The 8,841-nt window shown below is 37.3% G+C and overlaps 2 long non-coding RNA genes across 3 annotated transcripts; one reads left to right on the forward strand and one right to left on the reverse strand.

The window, feature by feature from the left end:
- Window positions 1-1,208: 1,208 nt before the first annotated feature.
- On the reverse strand, window positions 1,209-8,806 carry LOC122996190. 2 transcript variants are annotated; one of them, XR_006406955.1, is made up of 2 exons: window positions 6,040-8,806; window positions 1,209-2,087 (listed from the first exon to the last, which is right to left on the reverse strand). It is a non-coding gene; the product is annotated as an uncharacterized LOC122996190 (long non-coding RNA). The 2 variants fall into 2 exon arrangements; XR_006406954.1 differs by having other exon boundaries at window positions 5,868-8,806.
- Window positions 2,079-5,674, forward strand: LOC122996189. The gene is made up of 2 exons (XR_006406953.1): window positions 2,079-5,462; window positions 5,554-5,674. It is a non-coding gene; the product is annotated as an uncharacterized LOC122996189 (long non-coding RNA).
- Window positions 8,807-8,841: the final 35 nt, after the last annotated feature.

The following is an 8,841-nucleotide window of genomic DNA, read 5'->3' on the forward strand; positions in this document are numbered from 1 at the left end:
TATCAGTGACACCTGTTTAGTTTGGTACAAACAGACTGAAATCATCTCCGCTGCAGTTTGCACATTGACATAATCAGGGACATTCAAATAGTAACTAAATGCTTTATTAAAAAAATAATTTATTCATTCATCATTTGAAGACAGACTAATGAAAGCTGATTAACAATTGGCTCATTTAATCATTTAAATTAAAAACCATTTAAATGCTAATTCAACTCATCAGCTTTAATTCTTTAAATGTATTAGTTATGTAATCAATTATGATAAGCCACTAAAAAAGTATTTAATTATTACGCAGCCTCCACTAATTAGATTCAAAGTAGAAGCTAGTTAATAATGATTATTTTATTTTTCATATTTTTCACTATATCAAACGTTCTCCTTGAGCAAAAGAGACACTCAGTTTATGAGAAGGTGGATATGCTGTATAGGGCAATTATTTTCATTATCATTTCATCTGTTGATTATTTTCTCCATTAATCAATTAGTTGTTTGGTCTATAAAATGACAGAAAATGGTGAAAAATGTCAGTCACTGTTTCCCAAAGCCCAAAGTGATATTTTCTAATGTTTTCCAATAAATATCTATCAATCTATCAAATGCTGTGTTGTTTGTTTAAACCCTGTTTTTGAAAATGTTCCTTTAGGTTGAAGAATCAGATTACGTGGTGGTGTCTGCGCCGGGCCGACAGTTCGCCTTACGGAAACCGTACGACGCTCGAAATGATGACATCACAGGTAATGTGTGACATAAACCACAATACAGGGAAAATCTGTAATCACTTGTCAACATCTCTGCTCACAGCAGTGTGTACAGGAAGTATAAAATCAATCCATCTTAATTTTAGCAATGAGTATCCAGATGTATTGATGGATGGTTTTTTGTGATAATTGTGGCCAAAAATACTTGATTTTGCAGCACCTTTTATCAAAAGTTGCAATACAATTTGCAATGTTTTATGTTCTTTTTTAGTGGTAAAATGGTGGGAATTGGGGAGAAATTGAAAGCAAAGGAAAATTATGTGATTTAAAAAAAAAAAAAACTACCAATGAAGACTCATATGTAATCACTTCCGTTAATAAAAAGCATACTGCATTAGTTCTATTTGTCCCCTGAGCACACAGAGTTTACATGCACACAAACATCCCAGGGATATTTTCTTACTTTTGCTCATATTCAGGATATCTTTAGCACAGAATCAACAGATATACATAATCCAGATTGTTTATTCTTCTGCACATTTGGCTTCTTTATCTGATCACCGATAATGAGAGCGATGAAAACAAATCAAAAGGTCAAACTCACATTTTGACATCAGTATATAAACATATAAACACCACATTGTCACCATATACAAAGACAATGCTGTGCAGATTACAGACATTGGAGAGATTTTTTTGGCCAACGTGCAGGTGATAATACACTAGTCAAAATTAGCCAGCTGATATACCTGCTTTCAACTACGTGTTTGCGCGTGCATCATGGCTACATGGTTTCTGTTTATGTCGTGCAAAAGTCGAAGCTCACAAGGAAGACATTCCAGGGTCAACCAGGGAATAATATGAATATGAATGAATATCCTTTTTAATCCTCCAAGTACACACAAAGTATACCAGCAAGAATGAAAATAATTACGCTGGAATCGCAGCTGTTGTCTATGTGTGTGCGTTGGTAAAAAAACAAAAACAAGTATAACTACCTTAAAAAAGATGGAATATTTTAAACACACTAACATCTGGATAATCCCAGCAAATGCTGGGATTATGGACATTATCAAAAGATTCTATTGGACAGAAACACGACATGTCAAGTGTCTTGTATTCATCTTGCAGACTTCCTCAAATCAAATCCAACAATGCTTTGCAAATGTTACAGAATTGTTGTTGTTTTTTTGTTAACAGATTATATTTATTCTTTCCATTTGTCTGTAGATACCGTACTGTGGGATAGTAAAACAATAAAGCAGTGAGTTTCTAATGACTACATCTGATTCCCGAGAACAAAAGTCTTCTGTGTTGGATGTTGAAGCCTCTATGAAAGCCGGTTTCCTGAGTGGACCGGTTGAAGTCGGAGGATCTGCGAAGTATCTGAATGACAAGAAGAAATTCAAGATTCAAAACAGATTAACACTTCAGGACAAAGCTACAACCACCTTCAAACATTTGTCCACGAGTCCTCTGGAAGCCAAGAACATGCAAGTAGTGGATGAGGTTTTGAAGAGCTCGGCAACATGTAGTCACAGCGATCCTTTATGGGCTGAATGCTTTCTTTGTATTTGACAGTGACAGGTTACAGTCTGGCAACATTCAGGACATCCAGGGTTAATTTTGAAGCTGCGTTAAAGGAGAATCGTTCTCTCGGTGTGGAGGGGAAAGCCTCTTTCACACTGAGTGATACAGAAAAATCCCTGGTCAGAAATCAGTCCTGCCAATTTTATGGGGACTTTGAAAGCAACCCAACAACTTTTGAAGAGTCGGTGAAGACCCGCCAGCAACTTCCAAGACTACTGCATTAAAAGTGAAGGGAGATCTGTTCCAATGAAACTCTGGCTGATGCCGTTAAAGAATTTGGATTCCAAGGCTGCAGAGCTGAAAAGTGACATCTGCACTGGACTCATCAGAAAAGCTGAAAAAGGCCCTAGAAGATGTGAGGGGAAATAGATATGAGATGCAATGATCCTCTGGAATAAAAAAATGGTAGGGAAATTCTCACAGATCAAGAAAAAAGATAAGCAGTTTCAAAAAGTCTGTGCAATGATGACACATCTGAACTCCAGGAAACCATGAAAGAGAAAGTTCCTTCTATCAGTGCAAGGTGAAGAAGATGAAAGCTTGGTGGAAAAACTCTTTGATGATAAGAGACGAGTCACCATTGAGTCATGAAAGATTAAGCGAGTGGATGTATGATAAAGAGAGAGAAATTAATGTCATTAGGAGCTGTGTGGGGTTTAAAGGAGAATATAAACATCATTGGATGCAAAGGTTCTTGCTCCAGGTGTAGAGCACTCTGTGCTTCACTTTCACCTCCCTGGGAACTGCTGAACCCTTCCTTAATGAGTTGAGCAACAACCTACATTCACACGACTTAAAAAGGCCCGAGATCGTCACTCAAACAACACAGCACGTCTTTTCAAAGCCCTGAAGAGCAGCAGAGTCTCTTTCTTTACAGCAGCTTTAGAAAATGAGAAAATACAAGAGGAAGCATCTACCATTTCACAGCCTGACCTCCTTCCTGTGGAGACCATAAGTGACAACAGTGATCTCATCTGGTTTAAGTACATTTTAATGCGTTTGCATCACAGGCTCCACTCTGAGCATTTCTTACACACATGCTGATGAACATTGAAGCTATTTAAATGAATGAACCATTATAGCATATAAATCAAACCAAACACAGTCCCGTTCACTACGGTTGAATGTTCTTGTGAATGGCAATAGATGGCGATGAAGAATACTGGTGACAGATTGTATTTTGGTCTCTCCATCAGATGCCTGTGATCTCACGCTGGACCCAAACACAACAAACGGCTACCTCGCTCTTCCTGAGGGAAACAAAAAGGCGACATGTGGAGATTGGCAGACCCAGAGAGAGGTTTGACTGTCCTCCTCAGGCGCTGGGCAGAGAGGGGCCCTGACTGGGCGTTGTTACTGGGAAGTACAGTTGAGTGAGGGTTATTTAAATGGTGTAGGTGTTATATATATGAAGGAACTGCCAAGAAAGGAGATAATCTGCTTACTGGGCTTGGATCTAACCCCATATCCTGGTATTTTGGCAAAAAAACCAATTACCTCTCTGCATGGAACAACCGACCGAGTCCGTTCCCCCTGCTGGCTGCAAACCAGTTGGAGTGTATCTGGACTGGCTTAACTGGACTCCCCTAACGTTAACACAATCAGTCAGCTCTGCACCTTCTGCACCAAATTCACTGAGAGTGTTTTCTATGTGTTTCTATGCTGCTTTGTGTCCAGTAGTGTAGGAACATGATATTTATGACGAGTTCAGCAGACTCACCCATCGTTATGCACAGTTTGTGTTTGCAGTATATAGATTTTACCAATCTTTAAGGCTTTTACACAGTTCTGCAGGTCAACAGCAGCAAATACATAAGCACTCAAATCAGATATCTATTCAAGTCCCTCAATCTAAACTATTGTAGCAACACACAGAGCAGGACACAAGTTCCTGACAATCACTGACACACACTGATTGTCACCATATTACAGAGTGTCATTAAACTTAAGAGAACAATCCTGCTTTTGTATCAGTGATCTGTGAGTTCCGCACCATCCCCGTAAACCCATATCAATATTGATTCTGTTTACTTTTCAACCAGGTTTGTGCTCAAATATACAAAACAAACAACGAAACTACAAGGACCTCCGCAGGATTAATTTTGTCCAGTACAAATCCTTGTATAATCATAGAAAAGCCCAACAAACACGATGCATTGACACTCAGTTTTAAGTTTCATTGCATGGCGTTTTATCTTATAGGTCTTTTCTTTTAAATTAACATTTAGGGCTTTAAATTTCAACTTGAATCACTGCATTTTATCTCTTATATGAGAGACAATTTGGTGGCTGAAGCTGCTTTTTTGTTTGCTCACATTTATTATCCGTTATATGATTTTTAGATACTGCTTCGTGGTATATGGGACATTATGTCACCATAACACCATCTACAGAATATCTGACATGTAATCAAATGTTTTAGAGCAACATGCTGCACATGCTTTAAATGTTAATGAGAAAAACTGCTTTTCTTTCAGTAACTCTAATTTTTAATGCTGATCCATCATTCTATAATCACTTTGTCAGGAGGGGTATGGACATTAAATTGTTGAATATGTTCTGTTTTTAATATAATATACATCTTGATAATTATGGTAAACATTCGGTAGCTAAAATTCTAAAAAATTATTTTAAAATTTTTCTTATTTGTGTGTTCATGAGACTCAATTTATTGTTGTGAAGTTTGGGCTAAAACAAACAAAAAAAGAGTATACAGCCATGCTAGCAGCTCTGTGTGGCTGTACCCAGTCACAGCACTGTGCTAAATGCTAACATCAGCATGCTAACATGCTAAACAGGTATATATCTACACACACATATATGTATATATATATATATATACGCATTGTGAATCATGTCATTATTTGAAATATCCAAACTTCTGTAAATATATGGACACCATAGTTTCTGGAGGGCAGAGTAGTGTTGTGGTTCTCACGCCGGCCTCACACAAGGTAAACAGTATATGTTCAATTCTGATTTTCACTGTATTTTCCCTTCAAAAAATCATGAGTAGAATGTTTTTTCACACACAAAAATGAGTAATTGTAAAATTGGTCCTAAGCCTGTTCTGTTCAACTTTGTGATTTATTTGGTGTCATTTTTAAACAGGAAACCTCTGCTGGTGCCTGTCTATCTAACAGGACCTGGGAAGTTTAGAGAGCACAGCGAGTATTGTATCCAAACCCCAAACTTGGAGTCCATTTAATTAAGTTTTGTTCTGAGAGTCGATGTTAACAACATTCTCTGTTGATGTTTGCAGAGCTGAAGCTTCTCGGCTTTGAAGGATCAACAAATATATGAGATTTCTGTAACTCCAACACCTGTCAGACATGTTTGTTCTCTTCATGACCAGAATATTTAATAAAGCAGAGTCCTGAGTTAATCGCTGTGTGATAATTTCATATTGGTTGAACAGTACTTACAAATGAGGAATATCAGTGTTTTAGCATTAATTTCTGATAAAGGACATGATGTTAGATGAACATGTAGAGATCCTATGTGGATAATGTAGGTAACTGCAACAGCAGAGGGAGGATAAATAGAGAAGCACAGTATTATTTGTAAGACAGTTACCATACAAGAGGTCTTCCAAAGATCACATGATAACTTCATAAGATGCTTCATGGGCTCAATGGAGAGGAAGAGAAACATCAAAAATAATGTCAGACATGTTACAAATACACCAGCAACTTCATGCTCTATCATTTATGACAATTCACCATATTTAAATGAAAACATGACTGACCTCTTCCAGTGGCGTTTACTGACCCTCCACAATTTCCACAAGTTTGCCACCAAACAGAAAATCACCAGCTCAGAATCTAAACTTCCCTCTTAGAAAAACAGTGAGACAAATAACAAAGGTAACCTGCTGTACTGGGAGGCTAATGAGGCATCTGTGTAGAAAGGTTGTTGCATCGGATGATTTAACAGTGAAAGTAAAGCTGGATGAACACATCTAGTGGCCAGATGAGGTACAGCAGGATCTGAAGAGGAGAACAGAATAAAAGCAGCTGATGTTCACTTCTTCTCTACACAACCAAGTGAAGAAACTGTCAGCACGTCAATGATGCCACATCACAGAGGGACATGTATGTTAAGATGAATCTCCAGAACTGGAAAAGCCAGATCCTCAGAGGAAGGCTTGTAAATATAAAGGGAATCAATATTTCAATGATAAACTAATAACGCATAATGAGGTGCAGTGAGTCTGACCTCTGGAGAACAGAGATCCAATCAGAGGTCCTCGACCATTCTGGTCTTACAAGTAAAAGTAAGAAAACCACATATGGATTCTTGGATTCCTTCCTTGGATCCAGTTTGGATCAGTCACTTGACATTACAGGGGAAATGTTAGAGGGGAACAGTTGTACTGAGAAAACAAATTAGTTGTTTTTCCCTCCATGCCCAGCCAACCACACTTGTTATTCCCCAAGTGTGGTTGTTCTGCCTGGTTTATCTTTAAGTATGGAAATGAGGCACCAACAGCCGAGGAGGAGAGACGTCCCAGAACCAGCGGTGGATTTAATGATTTAACTCATGCAGCCTCCAGTTTGCCTTATTTTAATAATTTCTCTTTGCAGTGGTAAAAGGGAAGTACACAGATCTTTTGACTAATTAACAAAGCAAATATTAATACCACACTGTGAAAATACTCTGCTTAGGTAGAAGTAAATTAGCATTATCAACAAAACTTTTCATTATTTTTACTTTGCTTTTGTTACTAAGCCGTCAGCTCCGTCAAAGTTTCCTTTTAACACCAATCTTTTGTATTTAGAAACATGAAATGAGACGTCTGTGGTTTAAACAAGTAGGCAGGATACAGTTTGGAATGATTTAATGACCATCAAACAGCTAGTTAACGTAACCTCAGTGACTGCACTCAGCACTCCGGGGGCCAAATGCATAAAGACAGAAACATGCAGACGCATTATTCTGGTCAGATTTGTAAACCGTGCGTACATATCCTTCTGTTTTATAAATCTCAAGTCATGGAGGAACATGGCGCACATGCACAACCCTCATTTCCACACCCATAATTAGCCATAAATGGATGTAGACGCCCTCAACAGCTGTCATTACGCACGGCAGTTTATACCGTTGATATTATTACTCATCACATGGACCCATAAACCATCAGCAGTGATATCTCAGAAACGTCATCAATGATTTGTTAGTAGCTCGTATCTAAAACGACTCTACAAGGTGCATCACAACTAAGGATGAAATAAAAGGAAAACAGCAAAATAAAATGTTGACTCCAAGGTAAATGAAAAGAATGATGAAATTAGTCACAAAAATAATTAATGTTACCTTAATAAACGCATTTTACAAATCTCTGTATAAACACAACAAAAATCACACAACCAGTGCGGCTTGTTATCAACTAAAACAATGTTTTACTAAACATTCTCTCATCTTATTTGTAATATCCACCTCATCACATGCACCTTGCTTTAGAAAAACATGAGTACACCTGGTGAATTTATGTGGGGAAAGTCCTGACCTAAGCTGCACGATTCACAAACCTTCCAACTCTGAACTAAACTAGCGTCAGGTGACTCCTGGGCCCAGTTGTTCATAAATAATCTGATCAGATTTCATCGGATTGGATCAAATCTTGAAAACGGGTTGCTCAAAGGAAAAATAGGATTCTGAAATTGGATCATGAATCCAGTCTTACTTTTGATCTGGATCAAACCTTCAGCATGTGTTGAAAACTTTTTAGTAGGATCAGGATACCTTTGACCTAAAAATAATCTGGATTATTCTGATCCCAGCAGAATTTCACCAATTAAAAATAAAACTTTTAATTGGTACCATGTATATATACATTTATTTATATTTTGTACTTGATTTGTTTAACCTTTACAGTGATAAGGTACGTAAAGTGTGGCTACCATTGAGCCTTTCAGTGAAGTAAAAAAAACAAAGTTTTTGTCCCCATAAATAATCCCCTGAACAGCTGTCAATATCAAACAAAAATAATACATTTAATTTTAAGTTTTCAGTCATTTATCACTGTATATTAATTACAATGACACAATCATCAGACATGAACCAGTAAAAAATTAGTTTCTAACAACTGCATCCCTGATTGCACATCCAGTCAGTCCCTCATTATTTATGAATAACATTTGATTGTTTTGATTTATTTGTTGTGGGTCTGACTGTTAAAAAGAAATTGAAAATGGAAGTGGATGCTTGTATTGTTTTATTGTGCTGTTTTCTTCAAATAAAACACTTGGGGCTACATTGTGATATGTAGTCCCATTTAGAGCACTGCTAATCCCTATTTGGTAATCTTGAAAAGTTTGTATCTGGATCAGGGTGATCCAATCCAATGTTGCTTTGAAAAACCGGCACAAAAGTAAAATGGATTACCTGATCCTGGATAGTAATACATGGGATTTCTAAATCCAAGAATCCAAACTTTTTAATTTCAGCTTCTCAAATGTGAAAATCTGCTGTTTTTCCTTGTCTTAACATTGTAGTTAATTTAATATTTTGGGATTTTGGATTTTTGGTCGAACAAAACAAGACATTC

This window comes from Thunnus albacares, chromosome 13 (genome assembly GCF_914725855.1).
Source record: "Thunnus albacares chromosome 13, fThuAlb1.1, whole genome shotgun sequence".
In the NCBI taxonomy this organism is placed as follows: Eukaryota; Metazoa; Chordata; class Actinopteri; order Scombriformes; family Scombridae; genus Thunnus; species Thunnus albacares.